Raw genomic sequence first — 16,490 nt, 5'->3', positions numbered from 1 at the left:
CTTCACCGGGTGTTCGCCTTCCAGGAGACTATCCGTCTTTCGGTAACACAACGCTAGAAAACCCTTCCGAGAGCAGCCTGAACTTTACATCAACTGTTTGAAATTACAACTCTGGTTCCAGGCCTGTATTTTTCGGTGCCAAATCCTAAGAAAAAGATAAATGAGAGCAAGAGGGGGAAGAACATGGTATGTTTGGCCGTGATTGATGTGGAACATCTGAAGGAGCTCCTGTGGGGGTCACGCTTTTGTCCCAAAACTGGGGGTCCTTGCTTGGTTTTGCACTTACGGGCTGCTTCTATTTACATCTGTTACATTTTCAAAAAAATCAAAGGGAAGATCCATTGTTAGGAACACACAGAGCACCACAGAGCGGGACGGTTTGGCCAAAGAACAAGATGTAGTTTGCATCACTACGTGTGGAGTAAAATGCTGGAGCAACAGTGATTTCCCTTTCCACGGAGAGGCGCCGGAGCCTGAGCTCTCGGGCCGGGGGAAGCCCCCAGTTTCCCTAGGAGCCTCCGTGGCTGTTGGAAGATGTGTCTCGAGCTTGTTGGAAAGCATTTATTTGAGGCCTTCTCGGTCCTTCGTCTGTCTGATACGTCACAACTTTTATGACACAGGAATCCCCACAATGAAGAAGCAGAGACAGCCCTGGCCTGTTTGGCTCAGCGGTTAGAGCATCCGACTGCGGTCCAGAGAGACCCGGGTTCGGTTCCCGCTAGGGGCATGTACCTCGGTTGCAGTTTGTCCCCGGCCCTGGTTGGTCGTGTGGGTGGCAGCCACTCGATGTGTCCCTTTCACGTCGATGTTTCCCTCTCTCTCTCTCTTCCTCTCTCTCCCTCTCACTCTATCTGTGCAAAAAATGGAAAAATGTCCTCGGGTGAGGATTAAAAAAAAAAAAAGAAGCAGAGACAGGTTGGATTATTCGCTGGTTCTGGCCAGACCACTGGCTGCGGACACGGAGTGCGTGGGGCAGCGGAGTAATGCCGGCGCTTGGCCGTCGCGATGAGCCACATAGATCCCGCCAGGACGCAGATGCGTGGGGACAAGCAATTCCACGAGATGAAGAACAACAGGAGGAGAAGGCAGAACCTAGCTCCGTCTTCCCTAGGAACCCGACTCTGCAGTGGACGGTACCTGCCGGGCAGTAATGCCCCACGAGCCATCTCTCTCCTGCAGCAGTAGACAGGGACGCTGTTTGTAGCCTGGTATTTTCACCTGGAAACATTTACTGGGAAACAAGGAAAGACCGTCCATTTGGGTTGTTTTGCGTGACAGGTTCTATATTGCTTTGTGAAGACCAGAGATTATTTACACTCCCCTCAGCCTGTGACTTGTCTCCCCATTTAAAAAAGTCCAGAAACAATTCTGTCGGTGTCTAGCAGTGGCCATCTGCTCCCTGCCAGCTACCAGCAAACCCGGCCCAGTCTCAGATTCCTGATGGGCTCTGTGAGGAGCAATCTCCCCTCACCTCTGGGTTTGCTAAAATTTAGAAACTGCTGTGGTTCCTTAGATGGTGCCAAGGAGTCATATATCCCGGTATGCAAGCCACCTACAGTTACTTGTCTTGGCTATGGTCTGTACTATACCCAGTCCCAATGGTCATTTCACCATAAACCATGTCTCTCTCCTTTCATTTTATTTGAAGGGAGGGGCTCCTCACCAGGAATTACTTTCTCATTAGATGGCTTCGTTAAGATCGCCAACTTGCTTGGCTACAGAAACCTTTTATGAATCAAATAATGGTTGTGCTATGGCTGTCCAGGCCTGAGGGTTTTCCCCTGGCAAGTCCCTTAGCCAGGTTTCCACCATCTGGAATGCACCTGATTTGGCCCCCAAATTGTATGTATTGGCACATTTTCTTGACCTCTCTTTTTAAGTAAAAAAAAAAAAAAAGCAGAAGTGACTATTAACTTTGCCATGAAACATTCTTGAAGACTTGAAAGAGATGATAGCTTGCTTTTCCTTCTCTGGACTTCCAGAAAATCATACCAAGTAGTGGGTAGACAGAGGTCAAGCCATGCAGCGTGAATGAACACTGGAACCTCCCTGACAAATCGTCCAACTGCAACTGCTAAGAGGGCCAGTCAAATGCCTTCTCTTCTCACATTTGCTAAAACAAAGACTCCTGCTAGACCATGAGTCTGCAGTGGGCCTAGACTGGTGACCTTGTTTCAGAAGCCAAATAACTCCAACCCAGCAGCTTTATTTAGCTTGGGCTTCTCTCACAGTTTCTGCATAAATTTACTCTAAATCATAAAGCTAAACATAAAAGGAAAAATAGCAACAGTAAAGTAGCTATGCCACAAACTCGACAACGATTATATATTCTATCTAGGGCACACTTAACTCTCTAATTGCTAATTGTAATTTAAATGAAAACATGTGTTTCTTGTTGAATTCATCAACTACACTTCTAAGTGCTACTGAGGAGAAGTGTGATTAAGGCTGAAGGCACACCTCAGGGTTTTGACAACCTCGGGGCTCCGGGTAGTTATTGGGATGTCATCTGAAGTTAGGGGTCCTTAATGGCAGTGTTGCTTTCCAAACCAGATACCTCGGCAGGATGGAGAAAGGAGCATCTGGGGGAAATCGCCTGGCCAGGATTCTCTGCACGTCGTGTGCTGCTCTTTCCCACGTGAGCAATTGCTGATACCTTAGAAGTTCATCTGGATCCAGCCGTATTTGGAATCTAGCCCTTTGTCTGCTAAAGATATTCCGTGGAGTTATAAATCTCTGACCACGTGGAGCAACCTCCAGACCCAGGACCTGGTCCCCTCTGCAACTCTCCTGCTCTCGGATGCCATCAAGAAAGACAGTAAATTAGGTGATGCTTGTGAAGATCACACGACAGATAACATGTAAGGACTTACTGCAACGGTCTAGCACTAAGTAGTTGCTCAGCAAACATCCGTCCCATCCTACCTTACAAGCACACATTTGATATTAAGAATTAAAAAGTAAAAAGCTCCTTCATTCAGCTTTGTTTAGGGAAAAGCCAGTCCTAAATCATAAAAGTCTGAAACAGAAAACAGTTTGTAAGAGCAACATTGTTTTTTTCGTTAGATTCAGCAAGCAGAAGTAGTTCATTAAATTACATTTTGTTTATTTTTTTATTTTTTTAATTGGGCTAGGAAGAATAATTTGTAAATAGCTTATCTACCTATGTGGAAAAATGTTTGTAAAGTGTTCGGGAATCTATATTAGTTTACGTTCTCCAGAGAAACAAAACCAATAAAACGTACATAGATTTACTATAAGGGATTGGCATGTGTGATTATGGAGGCTGAGAAGCCCCATGATCTACAATTGAAAAGCGGGAGACCCAGGAGAGCTAACGGGACAGTTTGAGTTCAGAGGCAGGAGAAAACTGATGTCCCAGTTTGCAGACAGGCAGAGAGAATTCTTATTTTTAAGAATTTGTTATGTTCAGGCCTTCAGTGGACTGGATGAGACCAACCCACATGAGGAAGGGCAATCTGCTATATTCAGTCTGCTGATTCCAATGTTAATCTCATCCAGAAACCTCTTCACTTTCACCCAGAATCACGTTCAACCAAATATCTGTGTACCTGTGGCCCAAACTGACACATAAAATCCACCACCACAGAGTCCAAGATTATCTTCTAGAATATTCTTATTTTGACCTTCTCCCACTGGACATCCTTTGTCTTGCCATGCCTCCATGTCCTGGTAGTCTCCGGCCCGTCTCAGGAAGCCTCACAGCTTAGCCACCTCAACTTTGTCACCGTGCCCTGCTCTCCCTGCTGCCGGGCCCCTGGGCTCAGTGAACGGTACATCCGGTAGCACCTTGCCTGGTTCCAGGTGGTAGGGGCCTCAATTGCTCAGAGGTCACTACATCAGAGGAACTTCAGTCGGGCAGGATTTATGCACCCGGTTCTGGTGACAAAAGCCCTGTGAACAGACAGGCAGAAGCGCCTGCCCCTGAGCCCTCATTGGTATGCCCTGGTCAGTGTTAAAAATGTTTTTCAAACAGAACTGGGTCAAACTTATTATGAGCACAGACATCATTCTTACGGATAAACCTTTCGGAGCAGGTAAAATGTCACAAGACGTATCAGTTTCCTAGGGCTACTGCGAGAAGGTACAATAAACCTGGTGGCTGAAGGAACAGAAATGTATTGGCTCAGCCCTGGAAGAAGGAGTCTGCAAGCAAGTCTCAGCATCCAGGGCCGCCCTGCCCACTCTTCAGAAGAAAAACGGTGTAGTCCTTCGTCAAACTCGAGCATGGGAGCCTTGGCTTTGGGGACAGCAGCCCAAAGGAGGACAGGGTGAGATGCTGGGCAGAAACAAGGAATCAGAACATTCTGAAGGTTCCAAAAGCTTTGGGAAGCAAGTTATAAAGGATCAGAAAGCGAGATCCCCAGCGGCCCTCTCGACAGCAACGCTGGAAGCTGGGCGCGGTGCAGCGGTGCCCCGGACATTGTGAGACGAAAGGGTTCCAGCCCAAATTCCCTTCCAGCCAAACGATCAAGCACGTGTGAGGGTTAAATAAAGACATTTCCAAATATGCAATGTCTTAAACTTTACCTAAATATGTTCTCCCAAGAGAAGAGAATAAACTGCAAAAGGAAGGAGGCATGGGGTCTGGAAACAGGGAGACCCTAAAGGAGAGGGGCGCATGAAAGTCTCTAGAAGGTGATGAAGGCAGATACCAGCACGACAGCCATGCATCAAGTCAGACAGGGTCGAAAGCTCCAGGGGAGAATTTCCAGGAAAATCAAATGATCTCTTTTGTTGAGAAATCTGAAAGAGGTATTAGTTATAGGAACATATAAAATTAACAGTAAAGAAATGAATTATTAACTCCAAGATAAACAAAGTTCTAGAAGAAAGAAAATACAATTATAGTATGCTATGATTATGTATCTCCAATTGTGAATAAAATTTCTAGTCACAATAATGTAAACACCTAATTGTAATTTGATCATGTATTGTCATATACCTGTCTCGGGAGGATGGAGGGACAGGACAGGTGCAGGCGTGTGTGACTGTGGGTGTCTGTGAGAGTTCCCATACACGATTTCCCATATATCTTTTATACAAGAAGTCAATAGATAATATCCAAGTTAGAAAAATAAAGAAATAATAAGCATTGAACCAGAAAAGTGGAGGTAAGTACCAGAAATAACACTAAAAGAATTAAAATTGGTTGCCTTCGGGATATGGGATTGAGAAGTGTCAAAGGCAAAAGATAGGGATGCTTTTTTCCTTGTATGCCTTGTAGCACTGTTTGACTTTGTAAATTATGTACATATATTACTTTGATGAAAATTAAAATTATGGTACAATCTCTTTAAGAAAAGTTTTAAGTATTCTCTTTTGCTTTACGACCTACCTCGGCCCTACCCACCAGCCGGCTGTGCTGGCCCATGCCCTGATGAGTTTGGAACTCCGTAGGCACATGGGGTTGCCATTTCTTCAACCCGAGAGCAAGGGTGACAAGGTAACACTACTGATGGATAAAAGGTTTTAATTAAGTTTCTGAGTGAGCACCACTAAACGGTGAACGGGAAGGGTTCACAGCTCTCTCCATGCCCTGTGTCTCGTCTGCCTGATTGAATGGTAGAAATGTCTTTGTAGACCAAAAGGTGAGAGATTTGGGATTTGTTTATGTTAAATCTCAGTTTATAAACCCAGACGCATTGAAAGCAATTCAATTACATAGCCCAGATCCTCCAGATTGATGAAAATCATCCACTTTAGAAGTAAAGTGTCCAGCAGGCTCCGAGATGATTAAATGCTTCCACGTCTGGAGTTTGGGCAGTGTCCAGCCAAGGAAGACCAAAGTCCAGCATGTGACAAGCCCTATGCCCCGGCTTCTGTGGCCCTCCAGGCCTCCCTCTGAAGCTCCTGTTAAATACTTTTCATTGGTAGACATAGTGCAAAAAGTCTGTCTGGAGAATTCTCTTTTGACATAAAGGTGAGTTGCGATGGAAGAACCAGGGTCTCTTTCTTTTCCATTTAATACCCCGAGCACACTCTGACAAAAAGCATCATCAAAGCTCTTTAAACACACACACTCCCCACCGGAGTGAGGAATCCAAGAGTGCAGGCAGAACCGGTGCATGATTTCGGAACCCAGTTTCCACAGGTGATACTGCAGGGACCCTTGTTAAAGAAGTAGTGAAGTCTGGCCAGTGTGGCTCAGTGGTTGAGCATCAACCCATGCACCAAGAGGTCGCTGGTTCGATTCCCAGTCAGGACACATGCCCAGGTTGTGGGCCAGATCCCCAGTGGGGGCATGCAGGAGGCGGCCAATCGATGCTCTCTCTCATCGATGTTTCTCTCTCTCTCTCCCCCTCTCACTTCCTCTCTCTTTAAAATCAATAAAGAAAAAGAAACTTTTTTTTTTTAAACAAAGAAGTACAGTAGTGAGGATTTCAAGACGGAGACAGCAGAACACGAGACCAGGCACAGAGTCCTGTGTGGCTGCACAGGGTCCCAGGCCCACGTTGCTGGCCTGGAGTTCACACCAGCTTCCAGCCGAAGCAAGGCTGGTGGGTGCACACTCTGGTGGAAATGTCGTCTGGACTGGGGTGAAGGCCCATGTTTTTCATTTGAAGTTCACATCATAGTCACTTCTGCAGGGACAACAGCTATCTATCTGTATGTGAAACCTATACAAGCTCTCTCCTTTGACCCTCATGACCGGAGCGATGGGCTATGACCAGGGAGGAAGTGAAGTCAGAGCAGACTCCAGGCTGTCTGCCCGGCAGCTGTCTGCATCCCTATTGATCTGGAGGTTGGGGCTGCTTCCTGGCCTTATTAGCAGGTGACATCAGCGCTGCCATCTTTCCCTCTCCTCCTGCCCACCCAGAAGGCAGTTCGGAGGGTGACGAGCGCCGGTTAGCACAGGCTCCACACCCCACACAAACAGCACGTCTGCACGGAACCAGGAGCCCTGCTCTGCGGAAGAGAGTGTCTCGATAGCTCTTCCACGTAAAGTAGAGAAGATAAAGGAGAAAATGAGAAGCATCTGTATATACATGCTATTTTCCCCAGAGAGCATTTCGGGGATGTTTTGACAGCTGTGGACGGCACTGACCCTCTCGTGGAGAAATTTCCAACTCTAACAACATGAAACATACACATCTGTGAGCACATTTTATCTGTACTTACACCAAACCCAGAACACTCATATTTGAAAATAAACATGTCATTTTAAAGATAGGTCAGAGGTAGTAAATAAATATTAAACATTTTGGTCAGATTCTAAGTGACTATGTGAAATTGCATCTATTTTAAGATATTGAGTCATTTTTTCAAGGCCAAAGAGGGTCCATTTTTAGTCTTGGAAAAAAAAAAAAAGTTAGCCAATGTCTTAGGAAAAGGATCATTCACTAATTTTCCATCTCCCAAAGTGGCCCAGCTGTGCTTTTTTGGGTTTGTTTGTTTCAGCTCGGATTCACAAGGCTCTTGGGACCAACCATACTGAGTGCAGATGAGGCCAAGCAAATCTGATCTGCGGTCCTGTTGGAATGACCTGAGCTTCCTCCAGGAGCTCCTGAAGTGGCTTCCATCCCTTCAAAGTCTGGCTCGAGCTAACCTACCTGGAAGCCAGTTCTGAATATCTTACCCCCTTGAAATGAAATCTCCACCTTTCCCACTATTTTCTCTTACATTCTCAGACAGCATTATATACTTTTGCCTTTAATCATCCTTCGGGAGATTCCAAAATGGCGGCGGAGTGAACGGAAGCTCCCCAGACCGTCTCCCAGGACCAAACTGGAATTACAATGATAACACAGACAAATCGAAGGGAAAACCCACCAGAAAAGCAGCTTGCGAGGACCATATAACCAGGGACAGGGACTCGATCCTGGTAGGCTTGCAAAGGCGCCAGGCAGGGGCTGGGAGCCCACGGTCCGCAGCTCGGCAGCGGCCTTAGCTGGGAGCACGCCCTCGGGTCACACTCCCAAGTGGCTTCACAGCGCAGACCAGGGACAGAGGCTAAAACAGCCACAGCCACTCACCTTGGGCTCCGGCAGAGGGAGGGCGGACTGGACTGGAACTATGTGGGGACACTCGGGATTTGGAGGGCGCTCAGAGCTTTTGCTGAGCTGCTGCCACACAGGAGGGTGGTCATATTGCTCCTTCCCAGGGCTCTGGGGAGAGGCAGCAGCCCCTCCCTTGGAGATCCAATTCCACCCTGTGTGCCATTGAAGTGCTAATTGAGGCTCATTAACAACCAGCATCTGCCCCACCCTTGTGAAATCGCCTTATGCTGAGCACCTGAGGGAGTTTTTCAATCAACTGACAACCCAAAACCCATCAAATAACCTCAACTGCTAGCCTCCAGGCAAAAAGCTAGATGGTAACAGTACCTTTCCTGGGTTAGCAACTTTAACCAGGAAAGTAAGACTTGACAGTGATGTTTAACGTGGGTCCTCCCTCGCTCATCTAAACCCAGGAGAGGGAGCCACAAACAGCAGAACACCAACACCCCCAAGGAAAACTTGACAGGCTCCAAAGCCCACTGTGATAGCCAAAATGGTGAAACACAGAAACAGAAGCCAAAAGAAAGAGCAAGAGACCCCCACTGAAGATGAGATCAATGTGGAGCAGTTAGGCATGTTAACAGAGCTAGAATTCAGAGCCATGATCTTGGAAAAGCTCAACAGCATGAGTAAGGACATAGAGATGCTGAAAATAAGCCAAATGGAAATTAAAAACCATCAAGAAGAGATAAAAAATGACATATCAGAAATGAAAAACACATTGGAAGGTTTAAAAAGCAGAGTAGAGGAAGCTGAGGACTGGATCAGTGAATTAGAAGACAGGGTAGAAAAAATCAACCAATCAGAAAACCAAAAGGAAAAAACGATTAAAAAACAGGAAGACAGCTTAAGAGAACTGTGAGACAACTGGAAACGTAATAATATTCACATCATAGGAGTCCCCGAAGAAGAAGAAAACGAGCAAGGGATAGAGAATATATTCAAAAAAATAGTGACAGAAAACTTCCCTAATTTGGTGAAGGAAGAAGGCATTCAAGTTCAAGAAGCACAGAGAGGCCCAAGTAAGAAAAACACAAACAGGCCCACACCAAGACACATAGTAATTAAAGTGCCAAAAATTAAAGACAGAGAGAGAATCCTAAAAGCAGCAAGAGATAAGCAACAGGTTACCTACAAAGGAAGCCCCATAAGGCTCTCAGCTGACTTCCCAAAAGAAACACTACAGGCCAGAGGGAATGGCATGAAATAATCAAGGTCATGAAAAACAAGGATCTGAATCCAAGACTACTCTACCCAGCAAGGCTATCATTCAAAATAGAAGGTCAAATAAAGACCTTCCCAGACAAAAAAAGTCTAAGGGAATACATTAGCACTAAACCAGCACTGCAAGAAATGTTAAAAGGACTGCTGTAATTAGCAGGAGAAATGGGAAGAAAAATAGAACCACACTAAACAAAAATAGCAATAAATAAGTACATATCAATAATCACCTTAAATGTAAATGGATTAAATGCTCCCATAAAAAGACACAGAGTAGCTGATTGGATAAGAAAGCATAACTCATCTATATGTCGTTTACAAGAGACCCATCTCACAACAAAAGACTCACATAGGTTGAAAGTGAAGGGATGAGAAAAAATTTTCCAAGCAAACGAAAAGCAAAAAAAAGCTGGGGTAGCAATACTCATATCTGATAAAATAGATTTCAAAATGAAGGCCATAACTAGAGACAAAGAAGGCCACTACATAATATTGAAAGGATCTATCCAACAGGAAGATATAACCTTGATAAACATGTATGCACCCAATATAGGAGCACCAAAATATATTAAAAATCTTCTGGAGGACTTCCAAGGAGAAATTGACAGCAATACAATCATAGCAGGGGACTTCAACACCCCGTTGACACCACTGGATAGATCCTCTAGACAAAAAATTAGCAAGGAAACAGAGACTCTAAATAAAGCACTAGACCAAATGGATGTAATAGATATCTACAGAGAATTACACCCCAAAACTACAGAATACACATTCTTCTCAAGTGCACATGGGACATTCTCAAAGATAGACCACAATATAGGACACAAACTAAATCTCTACAAGTTCAAGAAGATTAAAATCATATCAAGCATCTTCTCAGATCACAATGGTATGAAACTAGGAATCAATTGCAACAAGAACATGCAAAGACATTTCAACACATGGAGGCTAAATAGCATGTTATTAAACAATGAATGGGTTACCGAGGAGATAAAGGAAGAAATTAAAAACTTCCTGGAAACCAATGAAAATGAACACACAACAACACAAAATCTATGTGATGCAGCGAAAGTAGTTCTGAGAGGGAAGTTCATAGCACTACAGGCCTACCTCAAGAAACAAGAAAAATTTCTAATTGACTGTCTAACCTCACAACTTAAAGAATTAGAAAGCAAACAAAAAGAAAACCCCAGAGCAAGTAGAAGAAAGGAAATAGTAAAGATCAGAGAAATAAATGACATAGAGACCAAAAAACAGTTCAAAGGATCAATGAAACAAAGAGCTGGTTTTTTTAAAAGATAAACAAGATTAATGGACCCTTAGCTAGACTCACCAAGAAACAAAGACACCCAAAAACACAAAATCAGAAATGAAAGAGGAGAAGTAACAACCGACACCACAGAAATACAAAAGATCGTTAACAGCTACTATGAACAACTATATGGCAACAAATTCAACAATCCAAGCAAAATGGACAAATTTCTAGAAGCACACAGTCTCCCAAAACTGGACCGGGAAGAGATAGAAAACTTGAACAGACCAATAACAACTAAGGAAATTGAAGAGGTAATCAAGACTCTTCCAGCAAACAAAAGCCTAGGCCCAGATGGCTTCACGGGGGAGTTTTACCAAACATTCAAAAAAGAACTAACACCCATTCTCCACAAACTATTTCAAAAAATTCAAGAAGAAAGAAGACTTCCAAACACGTTCTACGAGGCCAGCATAATTCTAATTCCAAAACCAGAAAAAGACACAACAAAGAAAGAAAACTACAGGCCAATATCCCTGATGAACATAGACACCAAAATCCTGAACAAAATACTAGCAAATCGGATCCAGCAATACAACAAAAAAATTATTCACCATGAGCAAGTGGGATTCATACCAGGGATGCAAGGCTGGTTAATATTCGCCAATCAATAAATTTGATGCACCACATAAACAAAATGAAGAATAAAAACCACATGATAATATCAATAGATGCTGAAAAAGCATTCGACAAATTCCAACATTCATTTCTGATAAAAACGCTCAGCAATGTGGGAATAGAGGGATAATATCTCGACATAATAAAGGCCATATATGAAAGACCTATAGCCAACATCATACTCAATGGGCAGAAACTAAAAACATTTTCATTAAGAACAGGAACAAGACAGGGATGTCCACTTTTGCCACTCTTATTTAACATAGTATTGGAAGTCTTAGCCACAGCAATCAGACATGAGGAAAAAATAAAAGGGATCCAAATTGGAAAGGAGGAAGTGAAACTGTCATTATTTGCAGATGACATGATATTATACATAGAAAACCCTAAAGACTCCATCAAATATCTACTAGACTTAATAAATGAATTTGGAAAAGTAGCTGGATACAAAATTAATGTCAAGAAATCGACGGCATTCTTATATACCAATGATGAACTCACAGAAAGAGAAACCGAAAAAGCAATCCCATTTACCAATGCGGCAAAAAAATTAAGATACCTAGGAATAAACTTAACCAAAGAAGTAAAGGACCTATTTGCAGAAAGCTACAGGACATTGAAAAAAGAAATAGAGGAAGATATAAAAAAGTGGAAGCACATACCTTGTTCATGGATTGGAAGAATTAACATCATTAAAATGTCCATACTACCCAAAGCAATCTGTAGATTCAATGCAATCCCCATCAAAATACCAATGACATATTTGACAGAACTAGAACAAATACTTCAAAAGTTCATATGGAACCGAAAAAGTCCCCGAATAGCCACAGCAATTTTGAAAAAGAAGGACAAAGTAGGTGGGATCACAATACCAGATATCAGGTTATACTACAAAGCGACTGTAATCAAAACAGCCTGGTACTGGCACAAGAATAGGCATATCGACCAGTGGAACAGAACTGAAAACCCAGAAATGGACCCAAGGCAATACGCTCAATTAATATTTGACAAAGGTGGCAAGAGCATACAGTGGAGTAAGGACAGCCTCTTTAATAAATGGTATTGGGAAAATTGGACAGCTACATGCAAAAAAATGAAACTAGACCATCAACTTACACCATACACAAAAATAAACTCAAAATGAATAAAAGACTTAAATGTGACTCATGAATCCATAAAAATTCTAGAAGAAAATGTAGGCAACAAAATTTTGGACATCATATGGAGCAGAATTTTCACTGATACATCACCTAAGGCAACAGAAACAAAGGAAAAAATGAACACATGGGACTACATCAAACTAAAAAGCTTCTGCACAGCAAAAGAAACAATAATCAAAATGGAAAGGGAACCCACTGTATGGCAGAACATCATTGCCAATGATATATCAGATAAGGGGTTAATTTCCAATATATATAGAGTGTTCATACAACTCAACAAAAGGAAGACAAAAAACCCAATTAAAAAATGGGCAGAGGAGCTGAATAGACACCTCTCCAAACAGGACATACAAATGGCCAAGAGACATATGAAGAAATGCTCAACATCACTAATCATCAGAGAGATGCAAATTAAAACAACAATGAGGTATCACTTCACACCTGTCAGAATGACCGCCATCAACAAATCATCAAACAACAAGTGTTGGTGAGGGTGTGGAGAAAAGGGGACTCTAGTACACTGCTGGTGGGAATGCAGACTGGTGCAGCCACTGTGGAAAACAATATGGTGTTACCTCAAAAAATTGAAAATTGAACTTCCATTTGACCCAGTGATCCTGCTTCTAGGAATATACCCTACGAAGCCTGAAACATTAATCAGAAAGAATATATGTACCCCATGTTCATAGCAGCACTATTTACAATAGCTAAGATCTGGAAACAGCCCAAGTGTCCATCAGTAGAAGAAGGGATGAAAAAGCAGTGGTACATATACACAATGGAGTACTACGCAGCTGTAAGAAAGAAAGATCTCTTATCCTTTGAGATGACATGGAGGTACCTGCAAAGTATTATCCTAAGTGAAAGAAGCCAAGCAGAAAAAGACAAATACCACGTGATCTCACTTATATACGGAATATAATGAACATAATAGTCTGAGGAATACGGTAGACCCAGAAACATGGAAGTAGGGCATAGACTGACATCCCTCAGAAGAGGGGGTGGGGGTGTGTGTGTGAAGAGATAAACCACAGAACTTATATGCATGTATGCATGACCAATGGACATGGACAACAAAGCCGGGGAAGGGACGGGTGTGGGGTGGGGAGGGAGGTGCCAATGGGGTAAAAAAGGAGAAACATGTGTAACAAAAATTTAATTAATTAATTAATTAAAAAGGAAAAAAAAAAAAAGAGTGAACCCTGAAAAAAAAGTCATCCTTTGGTTTATAGGAATCATTGCATTTTTTTCTCAAGTGTGTGTGAGTCCTTCACCCTGGCTGGAAGGCAGGCTTTGAGAACAGCATGGGTCTCCCCAAGGGCGTCTAGGCAGGCCTCACCCCCATATGCCCCCGGTCCTCCTGTTGCCCCCCGTCCTCCTGTTGCCCCCTCTCTCACTCGGAGTGTTTGCACTAATCACCAAAATAAATGTATCACTGGGTCTGCTACAGGGAATCCGTGATGGAAAATCATGTGAAAATTGTATACTTGGAGAAACAAATTATGAAAGGATTTTTTTCATAATACCTGAAATCTCAATGTAAAGGGCATGCTTATTTTGTAAACTACATTAAATAAATACATTATAAGCCATGATGGTCGTTAAATAAGCAAAATTGCAATGAAGATAACAGCTGTGATAAATGGTTTAAAATAAACAGTGAAATCCTTAGAAGTTTAAAAGGAGCAAAAGAAATGGAACAAGTGTAAGATTACGAATCAGACCACTGACGTTCTTGATTCAGGTGGAGACTTCAGTCTCCTTGTCTTTCACGGAGTGGATATGATCTTTATGAACTCTGTAAGATTTAGTATTCCTTATTTACTTTTCTTTGTAAAAGTTGTTCCCAAGCTTACAAGGTGTTATATGCCCCTTATAAAAATGACCCCTTCCTAGGACCCCTCCCTGCCAGACCCCTGTGCATTTCTACACACCACACGTGTGTGCCTGTGCACTCGTGAACATGCAGGGAAATGACATCATAATATACATATTGTCCAGAGCTTTACTCTTCTCACTTAATAACTTACATCTTTCCTTGTCAGAACAGTCAGCAGTTAGAGCATCACCTGTGAACCAGAGAGTCCTGGGTTAGGTTCCCTCTAAGGGCACATACCTCCATTGCAGTTTATCCCCTGCCCCGGTTGGGGTCTTGTGGATGGCAGCCAGTCAATGTGTCTCTCTCACATCAATGTTTCTCTCTTTCTTTCTCCCTCCCTCTCTCCCTCCTGCTCTATCTGAAAATAAATGCAAAAAAAAAAAAAAGTCCTCGGGTGAGGATAAAAAAATAAATAAGTACGTTTAATGAGGGAGGACACGTTTATTCTGCTATCATTAACACAAAAATATGTTCTATGAGTGCAGGTTGATGTGCAAGCATTTCCTAAACATACAAGTTCAACTTTCTTTGAATTGTTCTCTTGAATTGTCTCTTTGAATTGTCAGCTGTGCAGTGACATCTAACTAACATGAATGCATTGTGTCATCTTAAAGGGCCAACGTTCTAAAATTTTAACAAAAATGACTAGATGTATGAAAGGGCTGTGTCGTGGGGAAAAGAACGTGCCTATTTTGCCATCCTGGTGATAGCAGGAATGTGTAGGCTGCTTGTGCTCTGGGGGTGTGTTCCTAAGGGAAGTTTCAAGCTAGTTTAGAGAGAGAAAGGGGGGGGCAGAGAGAGGTCATAAGATCATTGTTATAACAGCAAAAAACGATGAACAAACTACGTACAACCTACATGTCCACTGAAAAGACACTGGTTAAATAAATAGGATACATTTATATTGTACAATTATTTTTTTAAATGTTACATGTTTTAACTGTTGAGATGACAAGATACCCACAATCAATACTGTTGAAAGAAAAAAAAAAAAAAGTTCTGTTTGGGTGGGGGGGGTGGAGTGAAGAAAAAAAATAAAAAGAAAACTGTAGCATGCTTATATATAAGGAAACGTCCAGAAAGATATAACCGAAATGTCAGCAGTGCTTCATGCAGGGTGTGATTATAAATATTCTATGTTACTTTTTTGTGATTTTTCTAAATCTTGGTTTTTTAAAAATCATCACATACTGGGTTTACAACTATATAAAACAATAAAGCCACACAAATTGTGGTACAGAATAAAAATTCAATTCCTGCTCTCGGTGCAGCGCGTCTTCAATGCTGTTTGCTGACCTGCCTTCCCAGGAGACCTCGTGACAGGACAATACATGAGGATGGTGCCAGCTGTGACCAGCTCTCAGAAGTAAAGCAGTGGGCAGGTCAGACAGGGGAAGGTAGAGCTAACCCCCTCCCAGGCCACGGACTTCCTAGCTCTGCACCAAGTGGTCGGCTTCATTCTCTGTAGAAGGAAGAGCACCTGTGCTGAGACCGGAACACAAAGCCAACGTCCTTCGCCCATGAGCCATCCTCTCTGGCCAACTGGTAGAACAGAGTTATGACTCAGTTAGAACAGAACACGCCAAACACACAGTTTGGGCTTGTCACTGTCAGAAACTGCTAGGAGTCTGAGATCTTACTCTACCTGCAAGCTAACCAGGCAGTCTGCAACTGTTCCCTGGGTGTTGGCGGAAGACACAAGACCCCGGAGACAGACAGAGAACAGTTTCTCTTTGAGGTCTATCCTGATGGCCCTTTTCTGTAGACCCACATTGTTGGAAATGCCTCACAGAGGAAATACGTTGCTTCCTTGATTCACAGAACTGTGTTAGATCTGTGGGAAGCAGCTACGAGGCGGAGGTGCTAACATGAGAAAAGACCTCATAATCTAATTTTTCTGTCTTAGGTATTAGTATATTCCAAATATCTGAACTAGTCTAGGGAGTGATAGCTTAGGAGGGAATATGATTTGAACTTCATCATGTTTGGAGGGTGTCTGAAATTGAGAAAGTGGGCAGATCCATCTCCTCGGACCCTAACCGTGACCCTGAAGTAAATTGCGTGAAGAAATTGGGTCCCAACGATTACAGGTGGGGAGTTGTTGAAGTATGTCCACATTCAAGTGTAGCTCAAAGAAGCTCAACTTAAAGAACTGTGGACTGACTGAAATGGCAACTGGATTGAGCAAAAAAAAAAGGATTCCGAGTCAAATTCAGGAGAAACTAAGGCAGTGTGTGAAAAGACTCAGAACATGTGAAATTCCTTAAATAAAAATGTAT

The 16,490-nt window shown here is 42.9% G+C and overlaps 1 non-coding gene across 1 annotated transcript; it reads left to right on the top strand.

The window, feature by feature from the left end:
- Nucleotides 1-15,943: 15,943 nt before the first annotated feature.
- On the top strand, nucleotides 15,944-16,071 carry LOC118627412. Its single transcript, XR_004959157.1, has one exon. It is a non-coding gene; the product is annotated as a small nucleolar RNA SNORA18 (small nucleolar RNA).
- Nucleotides 16,072-16,490: the final 419 nt, after the last annotated feature.

The sequence above is a fragment of the Molossus molossus genome, unplaced genomic scaffold (genome assembly GCF_014108415.1).
Source record: "Molossus molossus isolate mMolMol1 unplaced genomic scaffold, mMolMol1.p scaffold_m16_p_12, whole genome shotgun sequence".
In the NCBI taxonomy this organism is placed as follows: domain Eukaryota; kingdom Metazoa; phylum Chordata; class Mammalia; order Chiroptera; family Molossidae; genus Molossus; species Molossus molossus.
This window is presented reverse-complemented; position numbering and strand designations above follow the sequence as displayed.